The sequence below is a fragment of the Psittacula echo genome (genome assembly GCF_963264785.1).
Source record: "Psittacula echo genome assembly, chromosome: 2".
NCBI classification, from domain to species: domain Eukaryota; kingdom Metazoa; phylum Chordata; class Aves; order Psittaciformes; family Psittacidae; genus Psittacula; species Psittacula echo.
Window position 1 is genome coordinate 12,223,905 of NC_137737.1, and position 13,484 is coordinate 12,237,388.

Genomic DNA, 13,484 nt, shown 5'->3' on the forward strand with positions numbered 1-13,484 from the left:
TGGGGGCTTATTTCTGACTTTGACTTGACTTTTGTGTGTATGGTTCCTCGAAATGCGATCTTACGTTTTCTGCAAATGCTTGAGAAAGGACACAGTGACCACTCTCTCCCCTCCATCATGCTCAGGAAATTACGATCTTGCACATGTAACACCTCTTGCTTTTCAGGATTCTTCTCTACCAGCTGCATTTGCTCTTTGACGTCATATACCTGCATCATGAATACCTGATTCTAGTCCTCCACATTAATGCTGCCACTAACCATTTTGGTAGGATTGTGCTGCTGACGGCTTCACCATCCAACAGCAATCCACTGATTTCATACCTGATAGAATAGTTCCAAAAATGAACAGAATAGCTGGCATCCTTCTTCTGCATCCCCCTCTGCGACCATTTTCTCTGGACCTATCCAAGGCAACCAGAAGACATCTTTCTTTTAATTTTAATCTCTATGTTCTGCATCTCTATTACCACTTTTTATATTTCCTGAGCTGCAACACACTGGACAGAAAGCCTTCCTACGTTCTCTGCTTTTTACACGTTTGGTTCCAGGAGCCAGTTTTCTTTTTCCTGGTCAGTCTGTCTCTGTCCTGCTGCCCAGTTTCCTTTAGTTTGACCCTGTGAACTTGTTCTGCACTAATAACACTGTTTTGATCCTTTTCCTAGACAGTTCAGCTGCCCTTGACATTTAAAGAAATTTCTGTTTCTTTCAACAACTTCTCCTGTATGCTGGAATCATTTCCCCCATATATGTTTCTGTCTCTCATTAAACAACCTTTTATATCTCCAAACGTACATGTGGATGCCAGAGCATGTGACTGTAAGGCAGGCATCTATTCCCCCTTCTGTTCCTTAGGTTCAGATAAAAACACAGTCACAGTTCTTTCAGGATCACAGTATATCAAAGATTTCTATCAGCTGCTACAGTGTTTTAGGTATTATTAGTACCAACAATGTCTGATTTGCCTTTACCCTCCCCAGTCAATGCTTTATTCAGTACTTATTAGTACCTTTATGCTTGAGTAACGTATGTGTGGAAATTCAGCTTTCTTAGTGAAGTTGCTGTCTCATGGCTTTTTATCACCTCACGACTGCAGGGTTTCTCTTTTTAAAGCTCTTGCTTTATTTTTCTTCCAGTAATGCTTTCTTCTTGCTGTCAGTCTCACCTGACTGTTTTATCACACTGTTCTTTACTCCATAAGTGGTAATAAAAAGAGAGTGCCCACATTTGTAAAGTCCAGTGGTACTCTATTGAGAGAATTACCTGCAGATATGCTACAATTGCCACTAACATCCCAGCCACAAGCACAGAAACTCTCTTTGATGCTTTCCCCAAATCTCTTTTACCTCTTAAGATTAGTGCCTGTCTCTGCCAGCTCCATGTCTTGCTCAACAAGGATAAATTTGAGAGGCCAGAAAGTAAGAATCCAATGAATTTCTCTATACTGGCAATATAATGAAAGCCTGCATTACAGCCCGTGCCACCTCACAACTGCTGTCTATATTCCATGGAGGCCCATTCTCTCTTAAGAGTGCAAGAATCCTAACCATTTATTTTAAACCAGTGGCTGAGAAAAATGTTTTTATACTTTTACAAGAGACTGAAGGTTGAGCATAAGACAAACTGCAGAAGAACATGTCCCCTGCAACAATAAAACAGAGTTTGTGCCATTCAGGACCTTGAACACTGCAACCAGAACCAAAGGGTGAAACCAATGCACAATGTTACTGATTGATGACAGCTCCTAGGACGAGCAGAATAAAGGGAGAGGAGGGAAAAAAATCCCCAAAGATCGCTTTCTTTTTCAGCTATTTGTGCATGAGCTATTCTGCCTGCCCTGTAATTTCTATGACCTCCAAGCCTCCCTAGGATTATGAATACCTATTGTTGACTTAATTGGCAGAATAACAAGAAACATCTGCCAAACAAACCCAGTTTCTTAACCTCTGCTGGTCTTGGACACATTGTGACTGTAAGGGAAAGAATATTGCATTTTGTCTCTGTGAACAAGCCTGGACCAAAGGCTTTCATAGTTCAGGGAGCCATTTCCAGTGTACATCAGAGAACCAATACACAACAGAGATTTCACAAAGGCTGTTGTCTTTTTGGGTGTCCATCTCTCATGGCCCATGGGATATATCCATAATACGAATGCTATACTAACATATCCATACTTATGCCCTCCAGACACTCCTCTCTCAATTTAGACTTGTGTCCAGCATTACACCATCCCAGGCGCAGACTATGGCATTTGCTCTTGTTCAATTTCATGCCACTGGCGATTGCCCAGTGCTCCAGATCCCTCTGCAAGGCCTCTTGTCGCTCAAGAGAGTCAACAGCATCTCCCCGTTTCGTGTCATCATCAAATTTGCTAATCTTGCATTCAACTCCTGCTTCCAGTTCACTGATAAAAGGTTGAACAGAACTGGCCCTGGAACTCAGGAACAGTGCCAGCGAGTGGTCACCAGCCAGATGTAGCCTTGCTCACTGCAGCCTTTTGAGCCCTGCCTTTCAGCCAGTTCTTCACCCAGTGCACTGTTAGTCCATATAACAAAAGAAGCAACTCTCAACAGAGCTGTATTGACCTTCAATGATATTGATTAATTGATTAAATCATTTTAATTGATTCATTCCTTCTAAACCAAAAGGACAGTGTATATGGAACTCTAAGCATGTCCTGTTGCACAAGATCTCCTTTAGCATACAATATATGTGCCCACATTACACATGTTTGGGACAAATTAAAGGTACTCAAGAAAAAGATGCCAAAGAAACTTGGGTGGAGGTGGGGGTAATAAGCTCTAATACACAGGATTAGAAAATAAAAAGTGGAAAAAAGCATCAATTTAAACTTACCTGCTTGTTTGCACAGAAAAAAACAGATTTCAGCATCATATAGATAGCATAACCAAAATACACAACATACATATGGCTTAAACCCACCTCTTAGGTCTATGAAGAAGGAGTACAGTGGAAAGAAGTACTGGTTAGATATATACGTTTCTCATTTTTGTTAAATACATGCAGTAGGATTAGAAAACACAATTTATGTCATACCCTGCATGGTGAATGGTCACATAAGAGCATTAAGTCCTCTGGTGAATGTACCAATGTCTTAATAATTTGCCTTTTTTCCTATTACATAGCTCTCTTACAACTACGTAGATGTGAAGACATTCAATCCATTCAAACACCTTGATGGTTATTATAGGCTGAATGTCACCAGTGGGAGAGCACCACTGGTAAGTGAACTTTATATCCATTATACCTTAAAGTTCAGGACAAAATTATTTTCTCTGCCAGCATGCCTCAGTCATTGCATTTCAGAGTTGCAGCATTTAGGAAAGATTGGAAATATGAGACCTGTGGAAGAAGCCAATGTATAATCAAGAGTCATAAGTCTTTCAAAGGCTGTGTGAGCTGTACACCAACTACATCTGCACCGAGAAGTAACTCCTGAATTGAGTATAATCACATTCCTGCCTCGATGGGTGTCTCTGGCCTATAGGCAGCGCTAGTTAAGTAGCTAAAAGCAGCAATGAAGTGGAAATCAGCTATTATCCCAGCATAATGAGCAAACCACTAAGCAGTCATTCCTCCCAACAGTGGTAGTTCAAATGCCCTGGTCACTGGGAGTAGGATATATTTCTTTTTATAAGACAGGAGGTGGCAATGGTTACACTACTGAAAAATAAAAGTAAATTTTGAACTACTAAATACTCTTCTGGTAAAGACATTAAGCACTGGAAGACAGTAATTTCCCAAATTATGATTAAGTTTTCAATCTTACCTCTTGACTTTTTAAAGAGTCTCTACAAATGGATCCTCTTAATATCTCTGTGTAATTATCAGTCAATATACTACAAAGTGTACCATGAACTGGAATGCTTCAATTTTGTCTTGCATATATTAGGCTCCATCTTTTATGGTACATTTAAGTTGATTACTGATCATTACTTCTCATTAATTACAGTAAATTTAGAAAAATTATATGACAAAGCTCCTGAAAACAGAACTCAAGTCTTCAAAAAAGAGCAGAGCACTTTCACTGAGAACATGCTTTACTGTAAATAAGACAACATGTGTTTAATTCATTCATCTTGAGTTTAAAAATGATCCACAACTTTCTAAGGCATTTATCTTCAACAATGTAATCGCCACGAAGCAGAGCATTTAAATTCCCCGAATGTATGCAATATTTGAAATCTTGCTTTTAAATAAATAATGATTTTTTTCCCAGTATTTTAAACAAAAAATATTCATATTTCTGAATTTTCTGAATCGCCCTTACTTATAAATTATAGGTACTGAAACTACCTAATTCTTCTCTCACTATGGTTTAACACCAAATAACCTCCATTGGTATAAAGATTTTTATGTTCTATAACAGTAAACAATACACATTTGTATGTGATATGGAGGTGTAATATGTAATTCTGTTATAGAAATATCTTATTATTATATTTCATTGGAATTGGTGCCAAATGTAATCTTGGTTTCCACGAGTCAGGTAAGACCTTAGACTTCTAGTTTCTAAATACAATCAATGAAGCATTTTGATTCATGTCTGGGTACACCTGGGGAAAACAATACCAAACTCTGAAAATATCTGAAAATTAGAAGTATCCATTATGCCTCACAATGCAGCAACTGACTGCAAACCTCCCTCATTAAAGACAAAACAAATTACTGAGACTTGAAGACATCTGCAAGAAAAATCTCAAAAGTAAATGTAAATTCATGGAAATAGTAACAGATTTGCACATGGAGGTTGGTGGTGGGTGATGCTGCTCTGAGCCATGCACAATCTAGCAGTGAGAATCTAAAAGTCATGTTGAAGTAGTAAATATGGTATTATTTGTTTTCTTAAAGTCAACTGGAAGGAAGGTTCCAAGCTGCCTCCACACTAGCCAACATTTTTAAAGACTTAAAATAGGTTGGAATAGACTCTTAGAAGGTGAACGGCTTCCTAGGAAGACATTAAATTCTGAACTACTCCTCCTCCAAGTTCTGATTCCCCACAGTAGTTTCTCTACTCTGTCAGTATTACAGAATCACAGAATAAGTTAGCGTTGGAAAGGACCTTCAGATCATCTAGTTCCAAGTACTTGAAGAACAGGTTAAAACCGTATCTTCCAATCTAATATCACTACACAGCTGTACCAGAGTTACACTTTACCCATGTATTCTAACAACACTCTTCTAGAGCTGGTGAAGGCTACAGCATGGTACCTGAACCTCTGAGGAGCAAAAGGACACGCCAACATTTTATAATGTATTTTTTTTTCTCAGAAGATGCAAGCAAAATGGAAGAGTAGAAGGGAAAGCTCCCAAACTGTGTATTCAGTTTTGAAATAATACAACTATTACATCATATGGTGTGGACATCGATTTTTGAGTAATTAGGAAGTTATAATTCCCTTTCAGGAATTACACTAGTCCTTATTCTGGCAACCTAGGAAGGTAGCAAAGGTAGATACTACCAACAGCAAAATCCGTGCCTTGTCTTTGTCTTCTTTATTCCCCTAAGTATGAATAAATGTGAAAACCAGAAAGTTTGCCAAAACAGCCTCCTTTGCCAAATTTACTGATCCCTAAAGTGTTTCCCACTGGGAGGTGAAGGCCAGATTTTAAAATGCAGGCAATATTCAAAGGAAACAACAGAACTCTGTACACTCTCCACTTATTCACATAAACACCTCGCTTGCGTATACAAAATAATTAAGAGGTGTATTACCATAATTAAGTACATAACTCACTATATTGTTAAGGAAATGTCTGATTGAACTGTATAGAAAGTGATAACCTTTGAAAAGAGGTTTTTGTTTTTCTAAATGAAGTTTTCCAAGCACTTCCACAAAACCTTGTATCTCAAGAGACAAACCACACATGAAACCAAGTTTCTAATCAGTACTTTGTCTCAGACTGGAATTAAATCTGACCTATCATTCCAAAGTTTTCACTGAACCTTACCCAGAACTGAAACCTAACAAGTACTACAGAACTTCCGAATTTCAGAATACTGGTTTAACTAATCATTGACACCAATTAGCAGAGATGAATTTAAGGAGGGGAACTGTCTGCACCAGCTAGTGTTTGCAGGGCCACAGTTTTTTCCTATCCCCTCCTTCCTCAACTCATTAGCTTTTCTCACCAGCGTGGTCCTACAGTGCAAGCCTTCTCCACCCTGACACTGTGCCATTTGCTGTGAGCCTTCTTGGTCAAAGCCGTTAGATTGTTAGCCCGAATAACTACTCTCGTTCTCCAGCAGTGTAGCCCTGTGTGCTGTAGGTCTTATTTTAATCTCTCTGCTATCAGCACAACTCCTTCTGACCCCTGGCACACCACAGATACCACTGATGTTTCCAGGACAGTGCTCCTCGAGCTGTTCCACTTTAGTTTCTCAACCTCTTAAGATTCAGGAGGCTAACAAGACACAGGATTGTGCTGGGAGCCCAGATGACATTAGATTTTGGCTGAGGAATGAGACCTGAAAGCTAACAGTCTTCTCTATATGAAACTCATATTTGAAGCGTGTCCCCATTATATGAAATTTCTTCATTTTTAAAAGGTGTTTTCCAGGGAGTCAAGTTCACTGACGATTTCAGAGATCCCAAATGGTTCAAACTAGGTGATGCTGAGAAAACATAGTACATGGACAGCGAAGCTAGGAAGAAATGGCTGAATGGCATCACCAGAACTTACCCTGGCTCAAAAGAAAAATCACTAGCTCAACTACAGTAACAAATTGTACTACCCAATCCTTTGAGAAAGAAAAAGCAATTGTCAAATGTAACTCAGCAAATTACAAGACAGGTTTCGTCACAGATTTACTCACACAGGTATCTAAATCTCACAATCAAAGCAATGCAGCTTAATCTTTCAGTGCTAATCTTGTGATAGAACACCATAAAATTGCTATGAGTTTACACAAGCTTGTATGTTTGTGTCATGAGCTGGGAATGGCAGACGTGTGCATGCAGTTGTGCTTTCAGTATGTGCAAGTTGGACAACCGGAAATGGGTATTTGTACATGATGAGCTTTGAAATTTTGTTTGCCCCACGTGTTTGTAAATTGTACTGCCTGTCTTCACAAATGGGCCTGATTTTATGTTCTCTGTAATGTTTCTAAAAACAGCTTGCAAAGAATATTAAAAAGCTTGTTCTAATCTGCAAGCCTCTGCCTCATTTAATCTCTGCATCAAGTTCAAAACTCATTAGAACACCCTACACACACACAAATCAATACATATTTTTTATTGGCCAACCACAGGCACAATCTTTAATTTAAAGCAATGAACTGACACCAAATTCTAAAATACATTAAGTTATCAATCCCTTTTAATAGAACAATTATCTGCTTTTTATATAAGCAAACTGGTTTTACTTACTGCTATGTACAGTCTGCTTTCAGACAGCCAAAGAAATAGGGATGCTATGTCTTTTTAGGGAACTCTGTCCCATACCTTAATAGATTCTGTGTCAGGAAGATTTTTCTAATCAGGTCTTAAACAATGCTTAATGTTTTCATCAGACATTCACTTTTCATTAGCTAATTCACATCAGTTCTGTCTTGGTTTAAACCTTTTGCACAGTGGTAGGATGGACAGGATAGTTTTACTTGGCGGGGGGGAGGAAGGTTCCTGTTTAGCAAAACATTATTTGCAAGTTTGGATTAAATTTGGTGAATAATATCAGCCAAACAATACATTTGGAAAAAACTCTTGGGAATTTCCCACCCTCCCAGAACCCCAAAAGAGCTCCGGAATAGCTGGCAAAATGGCAAGAGGTGCCAGCAATGCTTTATTTTTGACAGCCCAAATTATTAAGGCATCATTTAGAATATTCAAGACTCAAATCCAAACCGCCATGCTTGTTTTGAAGTAGGACTTTTATGCAGGGAAGATCTGCTGGTGAATGTATCAATGCTAATAGACGGCACAAGTTTTAGAACAGGTCACTGGCTCCAAATTTACCAGACCTTCATTGACCATATAAAAGGATTCAGAGAGATAAGAAGCATCAAAAACATTACTCTCTTTTCTGTTTAAATTAGGAAAAAAACCCAAACAACCCACATCTGAAGAAAAATAATGAAACATAGGCACTTAAATGGAAATATATAAATGGAAATAGTCATACTGACACTGCCTTTGAGTTAAATTGGTAAGCAAACTAGACAGGAGTTTGAAATGCAGCATGACAGCTAAATAGACCTATGTAAATGATACTGCATGGGCAGACACATCATATATGTAAGTTAGGCAATACTGGTCTTTCTAAAAGAGATTTTGATGTAGCATGGGATTAATTTCAGTAGAAAGAGCTAGGGGATGTACAAGGAAGAGGAGCAAACATAACTGCAAGTTCACAGTGACTAAGAGAACGTAAATATGCCCTACTTGAGAAGTCACAGATAAAAAAAGTTAAATACATGTAAATATACTAACCCACAATGGGTACGTGTTATATACTGTTGGGAGGCTCTTCATCAACTGAACAGTAAAGTTAACTGTATAAGCCTTATTTTGCCCCATACTTTTACCCAATCCCTTCCTTCCATAAACTACAAAAAAAACATAGAATTACATTTCATGTACTGTTATAATTTGGAAAAAGTGAGCATGTTTATGCTCTGTAGATCCTGTTGAATTCTATTATCTCAATTCTTCGGATGAAGAAATGAGAAAGGTAACTTCATGGGCTTAAGGACTTGCCTAGAGTCAGGCAGGAGCTTTGTGATGCACTCTATCCAACTGCAAATTTTTCCTGTAAATATGCAGTACACAGACTGCAATAAAAAAGACACAGCTACAAAGCTGCTGCACTTTGCTTACACAAAGGACCTGAAAAGACCTGGGCAAATTACCCTAGTCATCTAGATGTGACTTTGGTCATGCAAGTATTCTCATGGGGAGAAAAAATGTAGTTAAAGCTCATGAAAGACATGAAAAAAATATTGTTGCTCTATAAAATTAGGTAATATTGAATTAGAATCATGGCATGGTTTTTAAACAATGAGCCTGATCAAGCAGTTAAAGAAAGAGGCAGATATTTGGCAAATTTTCCATCTCTTGGGGACTTCTGAATAAGAAAAACTGTGGAAGAAGTACATCGGTGAAATTCTACAGCCAATGCCATAGGAAAGCAAACTACATGATCTAATGGCCACTGCTGACCATAAAATTGTTCTGTCTAGGTTCACAGAAAACAGCTTAAGTCCAATCATTCTTTCCATTTGCAGGGCTTGGGTCAAGACGACATGGCAGAAAGACAAATGAGGATTAGTATACTCGGTATCCTAGGGATTAAGTAACGTTGTCTAAATGTTTAAAACATATTTTTACATTTAATGAAACCAAACTTTTTTAGCTGACAGTAGATTCCTTTTCTTATCCAGTAATTATTAAAGATCATAAAGATACACTTGCAATTTATGGGTGTTGAAGTAATTTGGCTGTTTTACAATGCACTCGAGGCATGCAGATATATCTTTACAATCACACACCCTGAACTGTGTGAGCACCTGGTGGTGCTTGTTACAGAGTGAGGGTTAAGAAAGTACTGTCTAAGTTACTGTTACTTATAAAGAAGGAAGTGGAAGACATTTAGAAATTAAAAAAGAGAGTTTCAAACAAAAATAGTTTTAAACAGAGCTGAATTCCAGGATTGCCACCACTGGTGGTAAATTAACGAGTTTATTTAGCTATTCAATTCATGCGTCAACTTTCCTCACCCCTATGTAGCAGCAAGGTGATACTATTTAGTTTACTAGGTTATAAAAGTATAATTACTAATCAATGTTCAGCAAAACTTCAATGACCATTTTACTTGACCTACTATGTACAAAGTAGGAAATGTCCCCACTTGTTTTATTTTCCTTCCTGATATGGCAGTGTCAGGTCCTGGAAAGAAACGTGATGCAAGAAAAACAACTTTGATTGCCACAACTTACAGAAAGACAGAAAAACCTAGGACCTAGGGTCTGCTGAGAGGAGAGCTCAGCTCAGACACCCTAAGCAAGAATCTTGGAGAGCCACTGCCTGAGTAACACAGTGCTGTTGGTCCCAGTTGGTACCAACACTCAGTCTGAGCCTAATGGAAAAGGCTTTCACTATTTCTTAATTTCCCAAAACAACTGAAGTTCCAGAGCTAGGAGAGAGACAGTTGGCTTTTCTTCCTTACAACATTAACTTTGAAAGTATCAACTGTGGCACTAAGGTCATTCCAGCAGGTACAGCAAGTTTTAAAATATACAGTTGAGAAATACTCTAGAAACTTTTGACAGAGAAGCAAAAATATGAAAGGGTTTGTTGTTTATGTTTTACTTTACAAGGAATCTTAAAGGATTCCAAATAAAAGTATCATTCATTAAAAACATAGACTAGCCTGTTCTACACGAAGCTTATAAAGTATTCCTTGCCATTCACGCCATGTCTTTTCTGCTTCTGCACTCAGTACAAATATAGTTTATATATTTATTAAGATACTTTTAAAGTATTTTGAGGATAGCTAAGTGAGCTTTCATACATCATTTCTGCTCAGTTCTTGTAATGGTCCCGAATTCCTCAAAATTGAAATCAGCTCTGTGAATGTAAAAGACATAAACAGTCAGCCCTGATGACTAAAAAAGGCGAATGAGGTAACGGTAATGCCGGTGAAGCTGTTTGTCTCCAATGTACCATAAATAGTGAAGTGAAATTAAAATTTCTCAATCAACGCCAGTTATGCACATGCACGCACACACACGCACGAACACACATATGAGAACCCTGCCTGATGAGAAGCAGACAGGATCACAAGTTCAAGCAGAGATTCTTACCAAAAGAATAAAATTATTGGGATTTTTTTATGTTGTTGTTGTTCCTGTATTGTGGGATATCCTCGCTGCAGGAAACGATGGACTGGAGTACAGACTTCCTTAATTTCCTGCAAACTTCCCCCCGACATATTTCTAGTCCTTCTGAAGCTTCCCCCACTACACTTAACATTAAATGATCAAAAAAAAGATAGCGTGTATCACTAACAGCCATATCTGCTCCCTGTATTGTACTCTTCGAACACACAGATACCCCACTGTTATTTCCGCAGCTATAACTGGTCTTCCCCATACGTGGAAAACATAAGTCTAAATACATATATATATATATATATAATAAATAGGAATAAGGAATAGGAATAAGTATTTAAAACAATACATAAGACATTTTCCAAGAACTTCCTTCCCTTAGAAATCAAAGTATTTTTTCAACTCTTAACTAAGATCTGAAAAACTGCAAATGATTAGTAAGGTGAGACACACAGACTGATTTGTCCAAGGCTAGGCAAGAAATCTGTGGCACAGTAAGGAAGTCCTATTAGATTTCTTGCCTCTTCATCTTGTTCCTGAAAACCATTCTTGTAAGAGATTGATGGCAATTAGTCTCCATGGAACCACGACAACCATTTAATGAATCACACAACAGGAAAAGCCTATCTCTGAAAAAAATGTCTTTCCTGTTTCAGTAGCGTATTTGTAATGCACAGTGACAGGAGAAGACCGGAAAAAGGGACATTTCTCCTGAGTGGGTTGATTAATTAACATAGATTGCCTGAATTCATTCCAAGAAATCTATGCCAAGGAGGAATCCTGCACTGCCTTTCCTAACTGAGCCTGGAGCAGTCCCCCAAACACATTATCTCAAGAGTACAGAAGGGAATCACAAAGCCAGGTATGAAACTGGCCTCTGTGAGCCATAAAGACATCCTTGATGCAGATCATGGGCCAAAGGACAGAAATAGTGTTTATCAACTCAGGAAATAGGGATGAAGAGAATGTACAATATAAACATTATCAAAACTAAGAACAGTCATTTTGTCTGGAAGAGGTGTTCTACATGATTTCTACAGTTATACTGTTTCCTGTTCGATGAGAGATGATTCCGAAGAGTAGGCTTATATCCAAATCCCCTCTCCGCTAAGGCTCAGAAGGGGTTAGAAACAAGGTTTATTTCACAGAGGTTCCTGCTAGTTATTAGATTTATTATCTACAAAGGTTGGTTTTTTAGGGACAGCTGAATGCATTGTGGTTTTTCCTTTAAAAAAAAAAAATAATCATATCACAAACACTTTTTTGATTATGAAAAACTGGCAGATTTTAAAATACACTAGGTAATGCAGAAGTTGGGAATATTATTATTTGAGTTTCCTAAACCATATAAAATAGATTATAATGGAAAAGGCTTGGGCAAGATTGCATTGCATCCATTAGCTCTCCCAACATAATTTGTACGGGTTGCTATCTATTATGCTCTGCATTGCAACTCAGAATTACTTGGTGGCTCCCAGAAACCCACATGCTACCACTTTTCAGAAAAGTCCATTACTTTTTGGCACAGTAGTTCAAGACTGACCCAAACACTAAAGCTCCTTGAAATTTTGCCCCTTCACTTAACTGTATTGTCTCTGTGCCATCCAGCATCATCTGCAATCTGGCACTCTGCAAAACTTCTCTCCCTTACCATTTTTTTCCCTCAAAAGTACTTTCTGTGCTCTACACTTCCCATTTTATTAAACTATGCAATTTTTCCTCTAGATCTCTATGGAAAGGGCTAAGTACAACAGAGCTGAGTGAGGAGACCCTGCAGTTAATCACAGAACAAAAATATAATCCAAGTTGGAAAGGAAATCGGGAGGTCTCCAATCCAAGCTCTTGCTCAAGTCAGGGTCACGTCTGAGGTCAGACCAGGTTGCTCATGGCTTTATCTAGTTGTTTGTTGAAAACCTCCAAGAACAGAGCCTGTGCAGCCTCTCTGTTCAACCTGATCAACTGCCTGGCTGTCGTCGTGATGAAAAAGTCTTTCCCAATACCCAGTCTGAATCCCTCGTATCTCATCCTCCCACCATGCACTGCTAAGAAAAGCTTGGCTCTTCACATTGATAACCTCCCTGTAGGTGCAGGGGGACTGCTGTCAGCCCTCCCTGAGGCTGCTTTTCCCCAGGCTGTACCAGCCCCTGTCCTGCAGCCTCTCCAGCTGAGGTGCTCCAGCTCCTGATCATCTTTGGAGCCCTGCCACAAACTAAAGATGACTAAGGTGACTTCAGATACAGATTCATCAGTACGACCCTGCAGTCAGATGAACCAGACCTGTGTTGAATGACTGCAGTACAGTGGCAGACCTTTGGGACTCAAGCATGGCTCTCTCGATGTGTTGCACCTTCTACATATGATATGTCAAGTGTAAGTATACGTATGACACAAGTCAACTCTAGAATAACCACACGACATAAATATACTGACTGGTGTATGTGAAACATCCTGGTGAAACCACTCAACTACTACAGAACCATATTTTTCTTTAAAACAATCTTACAGTTTTTTATACAGTCACTGTTAGTCAGATGATCATCAGATGATCTCCCTTTTCACATCCATACTTGAATTTAAGTTATCTTGCTAATCGTAACAGCAGCATATATGTGCAAAGGCATTTTTCAATGAAGACT

At 38.6% G+C, this 13,484-nt stretch overlaps 1 protein-coding gene across 1 annotated transcript in view; it reads right to left on the reverse strand.

Annotated features, from left to right (window-relative positions):
- SUGCT (succinyl-CoA:glutarate-CoA transferase) overlaps positions 1-13,484 on the reverse strand; it is a gene marked incomplete at both ends in the record, with an annotated part of 312,897 nt that overhangs the window by 32,019 nt on the left and 267,394 nt on the right. The gene's annotated exons all lie outside the window — the stretch shown is intronic.